Genomic DNA, 14,661 nt, shown 5'->3' with positions numbered 1-14,661 from the left:
GAAAAAAATTAAGAAAACATAGATCGATTTTTGAAAAAGAGTGGAGATTCAGATAAAAGAGGACATTGTAATAGAACAACACTGGTCAGAACCGAACTATTTAAGCATCATTGTGTTTCACCCCCCAAATAATCTAACATAATATTAGTCACCATAGTGCCTCATTCCTTGAATTATTTGAATATAACTTTGTATACTGTAGCATCAAGCATATCAAGACAGTGTGAAGCCATTCAAGAGAATGAAAGAATTACAGGGTATTTAGAACCAGTTAATAGAAAATGAAAAATGGTTTCTATATTATCTCTTTGCCTATAAAAATTTTGCTTATATTATCACGTATAGTAAACTATAGTAAGATACAACATGTTAAAACCAGTGGAAACAGATGTACAACTGCTTGATGGGACTTCGAAACAAGATGATATTAAATCACTAGCTTTTAGGATGTGTTGTTTTCTTCAGAATAGCTATTCATACTATCACTGACACTAAAATCGAACAACCCAGGTTAAAACCATTGCACTTAATGAGTATGTTTATTTTTTTATCAGGATTGCATTGAATCTGTATAAAATTTTTGGGAGAATGGCCATTTTCACAATATTTATTCTTCCTATCCATGAGCAAGGGATGTCTTTCCATTTTCTGAGATCATCTTCAGTTTCATCTTTCAAGGTGTTATAATTTTCCCTGTATAGGTTTTTTACTTCTTTCATGAGAGTAATTCCTAAATATTTCATTTTTTTGGTTGCTAGTGTGAAGGGTGTGATCTCTCTTATTTGTCTCTCTGTAACTTTGCTGTTAGTGTATAGGAATGTATTGATTTTTGAATATTGATTCGGTATCCAGCTACATTACTGAATTTCTGTGTTCTATCTAGGGGTCTTTCAATGGAGTTTTGGGGATCTTCTATGGAGAGTATCATGGCATCTGCAAATAGTGATAATTTAACTTCTTCTTTTCCTATATGCATTTTATTTCTCTCTCTCGTCTATTTGCTCTGGCCAGTATATTCAGTACTATATTAAATAGGAGTGGTGATAAGGGACCTCCTTGTATTGTCCCTGATTTTAAAGTAAATGTCTTCAATTTTTGGCCATTTAGTATGATATTGACTGTCGATTTGTCATAGGCAGCCCTAAGCATATTGAGGTAACGACCATCTATTCCAATTTTCTGTAAGGTTCTTATCATAAACGAATGTTGAACCTTATCAAAAGCTTTTTCTGCATCTGTAGAAATGATCATGTGATTCTTACTTTTGGCTCTATTGCTATAGTTTATTACATTTATTGATTTACATATATTAAACCATCTCTGCATGCCTGGGATGATTCCCACTTGGTCGTGGTGTATGATCTTTTTGATTTGCTGCATCCTGTTTGCCAATATTTCACTGAGGATTTTTGCATCTGTGTTCATTAAGGAGATTGGTCTGTAGTTCTCTTTTTCAGTTGGGTCCTTCTCTGGTTTTGGTACTAGAGTAATATTTGCTTCTAGGAACAATTTAGGAAGAATTGCTTCCCTTTCAATTTCATTGAAGATTTTGAGGAGTGTTGGCATTAGGTCTTCTTTGTATTTCTTGTAGAATTCTGCAGTGAATACATCTGGGCCTGGGCTCTTCTTTGTAGGTAAAGATTTAATTTCATCTTCAATTTCATTAATAGAAATTGGTTTATTCAGTGGTTTTACATCTTCATTACCTAGCTTTGGTACTTCGTATGCTTCTAGGAATCTGTCTATTTTCTCTGTGTTATCAAACCTTTGAGAGTAGAGGTTTTTGAAATAGGTGTTGATGATCTTCTGTATTTCTTTAGGGTCTGTAGTAATTTCACCTCTTTCATTCTTTATTGCATGACTTTGAGCTTTTTCTTCCCTTTTTAAAATAAGGTTAGCTAGGGGTTTATCGATTTTATTTATTCTTTCAAAGAACCAGCTCTTTGATTTGTTGATTTTTTGAATTGTTTTTTAGTCTCTATTGTATTGATTTATGCCCTGATTTTTATCATTTCTTCTCTTCTTTTGGCATTGTGCTTGACTTGCTCTTCTTTTTCTAGATGTTTGAGGTGTGACATCAGGTTATTTATTTATATTCATTCTGTTTTCCTAATGTGGGAACTCAGTACAATAAATTTTCCTCTGAGAACAGCTTTCATTGCATCCCACAGATTTCAGTAAGTTGCATTTGTGTTTCCATTTGTTTGTAGGTATTGTTTAATTTCTTCTTTAATTTCCTCTGTGATGCACTGATTATGCAAGAGTGTGTTATTCAGTTTCCATGTGTTTGTGGGATTTTTGCAGTATCTTTCACTATTAATTTCTAATTTCATAGCGCTATGGTCCAATAGCATGCAAGGAATAATTTTGACACTTTTGCATTTTAAATATGTTCTATGAGTTAATATATGGTCTATTTTAAAGAATGATCCATGTACTGCTGAGAAGAATGTGTATTCTGTTATTGTTGGGTGGAATACTCAGTATATGTCTATTAAGTCCATTTGTTCAAAGGTGCGATTCAGTTCTTTTATTTCTTTGTTGATTTTCTGTCTGGTTGATCTGTCCATTGATATCAATGGTGTGTTAAGGTCTCCTGTTAAAATTGTGTTACTGCTAATTTGGTTTTTCATTTCTGTTAGTACTTGTTTTATATAACTGGGTGCTCTGGAGTTTGGTGCATATATATTTAAGATAACAGTCTCTTCCTCTTGGAGTTTTCCCCTAACCAGTGTGTAGTGACCTTCTGTATCCCTTCTGATCATTACTGGCTTGAAGTTTATATTGTCTGCTAATGGAATAGCTACCCCTGCTTTTTGTGGGGTTCCTGTTGCATGAAGTATTGTTTTCTATCCTCTGACTTTTAGTCTGTGAATATCCTTTTGCATTAGATGGGGTTCTTGGAGACAGCATATCAATGCATTTTGTTCCCTGATCTATTCTGCCAGTCTGTTTCTTTTAATTGGTGCATTGAAACCATTTACATTAATGGTTAGAACTGTTGTATATTGGTTTATTGTTGACATGTTATCTTTCTGCTGTTGCAACTTTATCTTTCTGCTCTGTTTAATTGTCTGCTTTGTTAATGGCTTTTTCCTAAATGTATCTAGGCTGTCTTTCAGTATTCTTTGCAGGGTTGGCTTGATGATCATGAAGTTTTTCAGCTGTTCTTTGTCATGGAAGTATCTTATTTCTCCATCAATTTTGAAGGACAGTTCTGCAGGGTACATCAGCCTAGTTTGGAAATAATTTTCCTTTACAATCTGAAATACTTCACTCCATGCTCTTCTTGACTTTATTGTTTGTGCTGAGAAGTCTACTGTGATTCTGATAGGTTTTCCATTATAGGTGATCTGTCTCTTCTCTCTGACAGCTTTAATATTCTATTCTTTTGTTCAGTTTCTGTGATGGTCATTGTTATATGTCTGGGTGTAGATTTATTTTGGTTATGGCTATTTGGAGTTCTATATGCTTCATTGATCTTGATATCAGTTTCCAATCTCGTGTTTGGGAAATTTTCAGCTATTACTTCTCTAAATATCCTCTTGACATCCTTTATGTTGTCCTTCTTTTTCATTTATCCCTATCAACCTTATGTTGTTCTGCTTTGCGTCATCTTGCAGGTGTTGAATAGTTATTTCCTGATTTCTTGTGGTATTTTTAAAAGATCTTTCCTTTCCTGTTCACTGGCTGCAATCTTGTCTTCGAGGTCTGAGATTCTATCTTCACATTCATTGAGGCAGTTTTTACAAGTTTCAATGGAGTTTTTGATTTCCTGTATATCAGTTTGCATCTGCTTTATGTATTCTGTTTGTTTCTTATAGAGTTCATCCAGGGATTCTATCTTTTTGTTTAGTTCCTCCAATTTTTTAACTGTGTCTTCTTTAGATATGTTCAGAATATCCTTCATTTCTTTTAACGTTTCTTCTTTTACCTATGAGATTATTTCTAGTTTGAATTTCTTTAATGCTTCCCAAAGTTGCTTCTTTATTTCAGTTACTATTATTTCAGGTATTTCAGTTATGTGGAATGTGTTTTCTTCTATGCACATAGCTCCTAGGCTTTTTTGGGATTGCATGGATGTTTGAGATTGCATTTTGGACTATCGTTTTGTCATTTTGCTGTATTTTCAAGATTCAAGTGTTGTTCCAAGTGAGGGAGCGAGTTCCCCCGGGATTCCATGCCTTGGCCAAACTTGCTGGCAAGTAAGGAGTTCCCCCTTACTGGAATTGGAATCTGTACCTCAGCCCCACTAGCTGGTCCCAGCAGGAATCCGCAGGCTGGTCCCCAGGTGAGGAAGAGTTACCCCAGACTGGGAAAGGATTCTGTGCCTTGGCCCAACTCCCTGGTTCTGACTCGCTGGTCCCAAATCACTGGTCCCGGTGGGCAACCATGGGCTGGTCCCCAGGTGAGGAAGGGAGTTCCCCCAGACTGGGATGGGATTGTGTGCCTCAGCCCAACTTGCTGGTCCTGGCAGGAAACCACGGGCTCTACATCAGGTTTGATTATTAACTGCTTTCACATCCTATAATGTCTTCAAAGCTGTGTTTTTATAAAAATAGCTATATAATGTTGTGCTTAATTATATAGTCCCTGATGAGGTGGACAATTCTACTGAAAATTATAAGAGAAAGCATAGTAAGTACTGTATATCACCTGATATTGTGGTCTTATATATCACTTTCATATCATGATTTTCTAGGAATTTGTTTTGTTGTCTTATTTTGAGCTGTTTTCCCCCATAACACAGAAAGCATAGATATACAGATAGAGAGTCACACATGGGAAGAATTTCTAACCTATTTATTGGAACAAATAATATAATGCATAATGTAATGAACAAATACTCTGAAGACGAAGTGACACTAAGAAACCCAATGCTAATTCTGTAGCATTATGATATAAAATTGAGTAATACTATTATTCACTGTTCAGAGTGATATTAGTCTAGTCTCTTATTTTTTTGGGAATTGTAATTTTAACATGGCATTGCTTTAATCTTTTGACGCACATGCTTCATTTTCTCTTTCATAAATGATGTTTATGAAGTTGATGCAATATTTGGCATTAAGATATACATTTGTAGAGGCTTGAAGTATGTGTTTTTGACAAAGTTGTGTTCTTTTCACATAATTTGTACATTAATGAATGTTGTGTTTTCCAAGTTGTGACAAGACATCTGCTGATTTCCTAACATCACTGGATATCATACCATGTAAATTATGTTGCCTGATTTTGTTTCTCAGTGGAGTCAAAATTTGTCATTTAAGTGAACCTTTGTTTTTCTAACCATCAGAATTTTACTTGTTATGTTTATATTACATCTTTATTTGATAGCAAGGTTTCCCCACATGTACCAAATGTAAACCATACTGCTGTGAATTTCTGATTGTGCTATACTGACAGCATCATAACTTGTCTCCAATAGCACATCATGATATATATATATCAATATCTCCAGAAATTATAAAATTTGGCATGATTTATGAGTAACCATAATTTGAAATCAATTTTTCTTAACTTTGGAGTTGTTTTGGTTTAAAAGGTTGTTATTGGTTGTATCATGCAAATGCCTTTATTTTATTTCTTGATGCTGTTAATGCATTATATGTTTAATAAAATATTATTTAATAGGGCCCTGGGTTTTACCTCAACAGACAGAAGTACCTGCATGGCAAGTGCCAAGTTGTGAGTTTGATCCCAAGTACCTAAAAAAAGTGATTTAAACTGCAAGGAAAGCAAATAATTTCATTTGTGAAGATGTAGATGAACAAATTTCAATTGAATCTGTCAATGGTAAATTAAACAGTGGTAATAGTCATATTTAGAATCTAAGGTTGTTCAGGCTGGGGATTGAGCTCAGTGGTACAAGTACCAACCAGGCAAGCACAAGGTCATGTGTTCAATCCCTGGAACCAAAAATAATTTTCTACAATGCTCAACGATGTATGCTATGAGCATAATTATTGAAATTGATAGTTGTTCATTCAATGGCTCAATTTTTCTTTTGTGGTCTACAAAATATCTACAGATAACATGATAAATGCAGTGAATTTTATACTGTCCTCTATACTATGGGTATTTGCTGAGAGTTGTTTTAGGTTTTATTTTTCCACATACTTGAAAGCTGAAAATGTTTGGTGATGCTAGGTAGAGAAACTGTGATAATTAGTTTTTCATTTTAATCATATATTTCACTATATCCATTAAGTACATTTTATTTGCTACAATTATGCTAAGAAAAGTTGATAAATGATTCTTAAATTTATAGGCAGATGAGTTAGTTAGAAATATAGGCAGTCAGTGATATAGGGGAATGAAACTCCTGACCTACTATGTATCAGTTTAGGTTTTCCAAAATTGAAGAATGAATAATTAAGCACAATGGAGGTAAGAGCAGAATATATTTTTTGAGAGAAAAAAATTGAGAAGATTTTGTTCCAGATGGGGTATTTCAGCACTGGAGGTGGAACCAGGGGACATTTACCTTGAGGTCAATTTCCCTTCTCTTTTTTTAAAATTTTATTTAAAAGGAAAAAGAGCAAAACAAAGCAGTGTAAAGGTACAAGTAATACAGAACTAAAAAAAAAAAAAGTAAGAAATCACCAGTTAATAGATTACATATTATCATCTTAGAGATAGTTGCTCAAATCACAGTATCAAAGCATACAAAGTGGACATTCAAACAGTAAGACTGCAAACAGTTGTGTTCAATGATCCAACCAAAAACGTTAACATGGTCAGCTATTTAACACCCCTAAACACACTTGCAGTTGTATCCTTTAGAGCTCTTTTTTTCCCTCTCTTTCTTACAAAAAAATTTACACATTTATTACTCCTTAGTTCTTATTACTTTTTTGGGGGGGAGAAAATAAAGTCAAATACAGCAAAACAAAGCTGTCAGTCAAAACCAAGGATAGACATAGCACATGATGTAGAACAGAGTACAAGGTTATCAACAATGGTTATCAACGTTGTCTCTTGTTTCCTTAAAAAGAATTGTTTATCTCATTAGATATTATAAAGTTGGATAAAACAGTAGAGAACAAGACCAATAAAACTTAGGCATTGTAAACATTAAAGGACTTCCAAAGGAGACAATAGTCAAACCAGAATGGGCATCTTAGTGAATCTTATTGCCTTCAAATAGTTGCCTATACCCTCAAACTTGATACTATCATACAGAATGGAACAGAGTCTAATCAGTCAAAACAAGATCGTGGGAGTATTACAGGACTTCAAAACAAGTTAATAGGAAATCAAAAAGAGTTACTATTATATATCCTATTTTTTTACATTTTTCCCCTTAATTAAAACAAACATAAGAAATAACTAAATATTTTTTTAAAGAATAAGGGAGAGATTGAGATAAAACAAGACATAACAATATAACAATAGAGGTCAAAGCATGACTGTTTCAGCAACCTAGTGCTTCACCACCAAATAACCTGACTTAATAGTAGTTACCATAGTGTCTATCTTTTTCCTTGAAATATTTGGATAAAACTTCATATATGATAGCTTCAAATATTTCCATATCAAGAAGCCCAGAATAAAGCCTTTCTAATTAATAAGTGAAAACTTTATAAGGCTTCAAGGCCACATAATGGGGAATCATGATTACCACATATTTTTATATATTTGAATCATTACTTACATTAGGGAAACTATTCGGTATTCACACATACGAGATTGATTTATTTCACTTATGAGTATGGTCTCACGCTGTGCCCATTTATTGATAAATATCTCAATGTGATCCTTCTTTATAGCTGAATAATGCTCCATTGTATAGAAATACCACAACTTTTTTATCCATTCCTCAGTTGATGGACACTTGGGTTGTTTCCAAGATTGGGCGATTACAAATTGTGCTGCTATAAACATAGGTGCACATATATCACTGTGGTATGATGCTTTCAGTTCTACTGGGAATATGCCTAGAAGTGGAATAGCTGGAATAAATGGGATTTCCAATCCCAACTTTTTGAAAAATATCCAGATAGACCTCCACAAATGTTGTACCAGTCTACACTCCCACCAACAGTGCAGGAGAGTTCCTTTGTACCCACAGCCTCTTCAGCATTTGTTTCTGTTGGTTTTCTTGATCCTGGCCATTCTTTCAGGAGTGAGATGGTATCTCAGTGTGGTTTTAATTTGCATTTCTCTAGTGACCAATGATGATGAGCATTTTTTCATGTATTTATTTGCCATTTGCATTTCTTCATCTTAGAATTGCGTATTCATCTCAAATGCCCATTTTTGGATTGGATCTTTGAATTTTGGAGGTTTATATGTTTTAGACAAGTGTCGATGTCCGCTCCCGGCCGGCAGGAAGGACACACGACAAAGTCTGGGAGTGGACAACCTTTTCTTTTTATTTTCCTTCTCCGTACAGCCTGCCCTGGGTTCTCCCAGCTGAAGCCTCCTTTGGTCCGCTCCCCGCGGCTCCTTTTGGGCTTCACTCCGAAGCCTCTATCGGTCCGCTCTCCGCGGCTCCTCTACTTCCGGGCTTCTACCTGGCTTCTACTTCCTCCCAGGGGTGGCACCGGTATATATACGGGTACAGTGTCCAATCATGTTAAAGTAAGCAAGGCAAGCTGATTGGCTAACATCATCAGTTGCCAGGCAGACTATATTGTTGAGCGGGTTGTTTACGCGGTAAGCAGGAAACTAACATATTCGATGGGAGGGGTAATCTACCTCAGGCTTCACTCTTTACTACAGGCCGCACGTCCGCCGAGTAAGGCGACCGGGCTCGGGGCTGCGGCTCCCAACAGACAAGAGTCCCTTGTCTGAGAGAGAGTTCACTAAAATCTTTTCCCAGTTTGTGGGTTTTCTTTTCACTATGCTGGAGATTTCTTTTGACATGCAGAAACTTTTTAATAAGAAGTGGTCCCAGTTATTGATTCTGGGAAGTATTTCCTGTGCGGTTTGAGTCCTGTTCATGAATTCTCTACCTACCCCTACGTCTCCAAGGTTTCTACCCAATTTGTCTTCCAATAGATTTAGTGTTTCTGTTTTAATATTCAGAACTTTGACCCATTTAGATTTTAATTTAGTACATGGTGACAAACATGGGTCTACCTTTAGTGTTCAGCAAATGGAAAGCCAGTTTTTCCAGCACCATTTATTAAAGAGACTGTCATTCTTCCAGTGAACCTGCTTGGCTCCTTTATCAAAGATAAGGTGGTTGAGTGTGTTTGTAGTTGTGGTTCTATCTTCTAATCTATTCCATTGATCTTCAGCTCTGTTTTGATTCCAATACCATGTTGATTTTACTACTATTGCTTTGTGGTATAACATCAAGTCAGGGATTGTGATGCCTCCTGCTTTGTCTTTGCTGCTTAGAATTGCCTTTGCTATTCTGGGTCTCTTCTGGTTCCAGATGAAATTTAGGAGTGATTTCTCTAGATCTATAAGGTATGTTGATGGTATTTCTATTGGGATTGCATTGAATCTGTATAACAGTTTTGGGAGAATGGCCATTTTCACGATGTTTGTTCTTCCTATCCATGAGCAAGGGATGTCTTTCCATTTTCTGAGATCATCTTCAATTTCCTTTTTCAGTGTATTATAATTTTCACTGTATAAGTCTTTCACTTCTCTTGTAAGAGTAATTCCTAAATATTTCATTTTTTTGCTTGCTAATGTGAATAGTCCAGTTTCTCTTATTTCCCTCTCTGTGATTTTGATGTTCGTGTATAAGAATGCTATTGATTTCTGAGTATTGATTTTGTATCTAGCCACATTACTGAATTTATTTATTGTATCTAAGAGTCTTTCATTGGAGTTTAGGGGGACTTCTATGTAGAGTATCATGTCATCTGCAAACAATGATAATTTAACTTCTTCTTTTCCTGTCTTTACCCCGTTTATTTCTCTCTCTTGCCTAATTGCTCTGGCTAGTACTTCCAGTACTATATTAAACAGGAGTGGGGATAAAGGACATCCTTGACTTGTGCCTGACTTTAAAGTAAAGGCTTTCAATTTTTGGCCATTTAGTATGATGCTGGCTGTTGGTTTGTCATAAATGGCCTTTATTATATTGAGGTAAAGACCATCTATTCCAATTTTCTGTAAACTTCTTATCATGAATACATGTTGGACCTTATCGAAGGCTTTTTCTGCATCTATAGAAATGATCATGTGATTCTTATTTTTGGCTTTATTGATATGGTGGATTACATTTATTGATTTACATATGTTGAACCATCCTTGCGTTCCTGGAATGAATCCCACTTGGTCATGGTGTATAATCTTCTTGATGATTTGCTGCATCCTATTTGCCAATATTTTATTGAGGATTTTTGCATCTGTGTTCATTAGGGAGATCGGTCTATAGTTCTCTTTTTTAGTTGGGTCTTTCTCAGGTTTTGGTACTAGAGTAATATTTGCTTCCAGGAATGACTTAGGAAGGATTGCTTCCCTTTCAATTTCATTGAATAGTTTGAAGAGTGTCGGCATTAGATCTCCTTTGTATTTCTTGTAGAATTCTGCAGTCAATCCGTCTGAGCCTGGGCTCTTCTTTGTAGGTAAGGAGTTAATTAAATTTTCAATTTCATTAACAGAGATTGGGTTATTCAACAGTTTTACATCCTCTTCATCTAGCTTTGGTACTTCACATGTTTCTAAGAATCTGTCTATTTCTTCTGTGTTATCAAACTTTTGAGAGTAGAGGTTTTCGAAATAGGTGTTGATGATCTTCCGTATTTCTATTGGGGCTGTAGTGATTTCACCTTTTTCATTTCTTATTGCATGAATTTGAGCTTTTTCTTCCCTTTTTTGATAAGGTTGGCTAGGGGCTTATTGATTTTATTTATTCTTTCAAAGAACCAAATCTTTGATTTGTTGATTCTTTGGATTTTTTCTTAGTCTCTATTGCATTGATTTCTGCTCTGATTTTTATAATTTCCTCTCTTCTTTTGGCATTGGGCTTGACTTGCTCTTCTTTTTCTAGCTATTTGAGGTGCAGCATCAAGTTATTTATTTGTATTCGTTCTGTATTCCTGATGTGGGAATTCAGTGCAATAAATTTTCCTCTCAGGCCGGCTTTCATTGCATCCCACAAATTCCGGTAAGTTGTATCTGCATTTTTATTTTCTTTTAGGTATTGTTTAATTTCTTCTTTAATTTCTTCTGTGACCCACTGATTACTCAAGAGTGTGTTATTCAGTTTCCACGTTTTGCAGGATTTTTGCAGTATCTTTTATCATTAATTTCTAATTTCAGAGTGCTATGATCCGATAACATGCAAGGGATGATTTCAACACTTTTGCATTTATTTCAATATGTTCTGTGAGCTAATATATGGCCTATTTTAGAAAATGATCCATGTACTGCTGAGAAGAATGTGTATTCTGATGTTGTTCGGTGGAACATTCTGTATATGTCTATCAAATCCATTTGTTCGCAGGTGTGATTCAGTTCTGTTATTTCTTTGCTCATTTTCTGTCTGGTTGATCTGTCCCTTGGTATCAATGGCGTATTAAGGTCTCCTGTTACAATTGTGTTATTGATAATTTGAGTTTTCATTTCTGTTAATAGTTGTTTTATATAACTGGATGCTCTGGAGTTTGGTGCATGTATATTTAAGATAGTATCTCTTCCTCTTGAAGTTTTCCCCTTACGAGTATGTAGTGACCTTCTTTGTCCTTTATGGTCATTGTTGGTTTAAAGTTCACATTGTCTGCAAACAGAATGGCTACTCTTGCCTTTTTTTGGATTCCTGCTGCATGAAGTATTGTTTTCCATCCTTTCACTTTCAGTCTGTGAGTATCCTTCTGGGTTAGATGGGTTTCCTGTAAACAGCATATGGTTGGATTTTGTTTCTTGATCCATTCTGCTAGTCTGTTTTTTTGATTGGTGCATTGAGACCATTTACATTAATGATTATTACTGTCAAATGCTGGTTTATTGTTCACATATTAACTCTCTGCTGTTGCATCTTTATGTTTCTGTTCTGTTTAATTATCTGCTTTGCTTAGTGGTTTTTTCCTTTGTGTATCTAAACTGTCTTTCAATATTTTTTGCAGGGTTGGTTTGGTGTTCATGAAGTTCTTCAGCTGTTCTTTGTCATGGAAGTATCGTATTTCACCATCAGTTTTGAATGATAGTTTTGCAGGATACATCAGTCTAGGTTGGAAATCATTTTGCTTTAGGATCTGGAATACTTCTCTCCATGCTCTTCTTGACTTTATTGTTTGTGCTGAGAAGTCTGCTATGATTCTGATAGGTTTTCCTTTATAAGTGATCTGTCTTTTCTCTCTGACAGATTTTAATATTCTATTCTTGTGTTGGATTTCTGGGATGGTGATTATTATATGTCTGGGTGTAGTTTTATTTTGGCTATGACCATTTGGATTCCTATATGCTTCACTGATCCTGATATCGGTTTCTGATCTCATGCTTGGGAAATTTTCAGCTATTACTTCTCTAAATACCCTCTTGACGTCCTTTATGTTGTCTCCTTCTTCTTCATTCATCCCTATCATTCTTATGTTATTTTTCTTTTCATCTTCTTTCAGTTATTGAATTGTTGTTTCCTGATTCCTTGTTATTTTTAATAGATCTTTCCTTTCCTGTTCACTAGCTGCAATCCTGTCTTCAAGGTCTGAAATTCTATCTTCACTTTCATTAAAGCGGTTTTTACAACTTTCAGTGGAGTTTTTTATTTCCTGTATATCTCTGTGCATCTGCATTATGTATTCTGTTTGTTTCTTATATTGCTCGTCTAGGGATTCTATCTTTTTGTTTAGTTCCTCCAATTTTTTATCTGTGTTTCTTTAGATATATTCAGAATCACTTTCATTTCTTTTATCATTTCTTCTTTTACCTGGGAGATTATTTTGAGTTTGAATTTCTTTAAAGCTTCCTGGAGTTACTTGTTAATTTCAGTAGCTATTGTGAATGGCTGATATTTGAGGTGAATGGCATATATTTTCTTCTATATACATTGCTCCTAGGGTTTCTTGAGATGGGCTGGAGGTTTGAGGTTGTAATTTGGTCTTTCGTTTTGTCATTTTCCTATATTTCTGTGTTTCAAGTGTTGTTTGAAAGCTTCCTCAGGATCTGTTGGAAACCCCCTTCTATGTTTGCAGCTACTGAGACTCTGGCACCACCTTACCCCAAGCCACTGGGCCTTCAGAACCAATGGCCCTCCTCTGCCTGTTCAGAACTCTGCAATTCCAGATAAACTGGGCCTCAGGGACACTGTGCACCCATCTGCCTGTTGGAAGCTCCACAGCTCTCCAAGTGCAGCTGGGATGTGGAGGTGGATGTAGAGGCCTCAAACCCACTTCTCCACTTCACTGCACCTGGAAGCTGGGAGGGTCCTGAACAGTCTGGGATTTGGGCAGAGTGCACTGAGCACTCACCACAGGCCAAGGTGCCTCTAGAACCTGCGATCCTACCCTGCTTGCTGAGATATCCACAGTCCTCCAGACACACGGGGAGGCTGATGCAGGTGCCCCAGATCCACCCAGCCCCTCCTCTGCACACTGATGGCGAGGTGCGGGAGTCCCAAACAGGCTGGCCTCTGGGGATAGTGTGGGCCCGCCAACCTGTTGGAAGCTCCACAGTTCTCCAATTCTTTCCCTTTTCCTATGCAACTTACCGGTGGCATGAAAAGAGTCCCAATCAGCTACTTGCACATCAGCAATGCCACTTTTAAGTACCACCTCAATGGAAAACTATATGTATGCCCGCACATGACATTTTTACTTTGTATTCTCTCTTTTACCACGCCAAAAATCCTATCATTTGGTTCCCTGACCACTAAGGCAGATTGAGTGGTTCCTGGGAATCCCTCCCATTTTGAGTTCCTCTGCCTTAAAACCACCTCTTTCTTCCTCTGGGACAGTTTGCTTGCCACTGCTAATCTGCATACAACTGCAGCCTTACTCACTGAACATGGATGAGACACCATCTGGGTTTTTTTGTTGTTGTTGTTGTTGTTGTTTGTTTCTGTTCATTAGCCAGCTTGGGGTTACTAGTTTCCACACTCCTTAGGCCACATGGTTAGAGGTAACACTGAGATTTTTGTGTGCTGAGATCCCGCCCTGCTCTCATGGTTACCTGCCAAGAAGAATGGGTGCTGGGACTTTGCCTGTCACACTTTCAAAATAGATTATGATCTCTTATGTTGTGTGTGACTGAGCACAGCTTCCACGTTCCTTGGGGGAGCTACAGCTCTTAGTTCCTGAGGTGAAATTATTCTCTCAGCTCCCTTATAATTCAGTCATGGGGACCACTTCCTGTCCTCCACAAAACACACCTCTGTGGTGCCTGGTTCATAACCTTGGTGCTTTTGGCCTCTAAAAGGCTACAACAACCAAAAAGTTGATCTTTTATTTATGCTTTTGTCACAATGGTGACAGGTTGACAAAAACCCTTCATCTTTAGGCCTTCTTCACTTTAAGGACGTGGTTTTCTCTCACTCTGTCTTCTGTGATGGCCCAAGTACTCCTGGCTCACTCTGCTCCACCAGGATTTCTCCGTTCCCCTCACTTATGATGCAGCTTCTGTCTTTGCAGCTTCTCCCCATATCTCTCATACCAAATCGTGCAGCTTTCTCAGCCAAAGGTTTCTATACCCCCTGCATCATCTGCTCCTCCTCCTTCACTCCCAAGGGTCTCCAATCCTCCCCCTAGGATCTCCAAT

At 36.7% G+C, this 14,661-nt stretch overlaps 1 pseudogene; it reads left to right on the top strand.

Moving 5' to 3' along the window:
* Nucleotides 1-4,392: 4,392 nt before the first annotated feature.
* Nucleotides 4,393-14,661, top strand: part of LOC100723307 (olfactory receptor 9G19-like) — an 89,091-nt pseudogene continuing 78,822 nt past the window's right edge.

This window comes from Cavia porcellus, unplaced genomic scaffold (assembly GCF_034190915.1).
Source record: "Cavia porcellus strain 051 isolate PalLab524CR breed Dunkin Hartley unplaced genomic scaffold, mCavPor4.1 scaffold_50, whole genome shotgun sequence".
NCBI lineage: Eukaryota > Metazoa > Chordata > Mammalia > Rodentia > Caviidae > Cavia > Cavia porcellus.
Note: the sequence above shows the minus strand (reverse complement) of the source record. Positions and strands in the feature narration are given on the sequence as shown.